The sequence below is a fragment of the Arachis ipaensis genome, chromosome B04 (assembly GCF_000816755.2).
Source record: "Arachis ipaensis cultivar K30076 chromosome B04, Araip1.1, whole genome shotgun sequence".
NCBI lineage: Eukaryota > Viridiplantae > Streptophyta > Magnoliopsida > Fabales > Fabaceae > Arachis > Arachis ipaensis.
The window spans coordinates 28,622,891-28,623,205 of NC_029788.2; positions in this window are offsets into that span (position 1 = coordinate 28,622,891).

The window sequence follows — 315 nt, forward strand, 5'->3', positions numbered from 1 at the left end:
TGATTTTTAAGAAGTCACGTGACTTATGCGTGGAGGCAGTTAAGGATCCCACTTTTGGAGAAGTACCTTGGCGGGAAAAGCTTAAGAAGACCAAAGGAGCAAGGGTTAAGGACAATTTTTTAGTTCATTTTCTAGATTTAGATATTTTTTTGAGAGGAGAGTTAGTTACACTTTTGGGAGGAAGAAGAGGGAGATTCCAAGCTTCACTAGGGTTCATCCTCATCTAATTTCTGAATTTTCAATGACTTTTTGGTGAGATCCATTACAATTCTCACTCCACTTTGTTCATGTCATAGATTTCCTTCTCCAATTTCA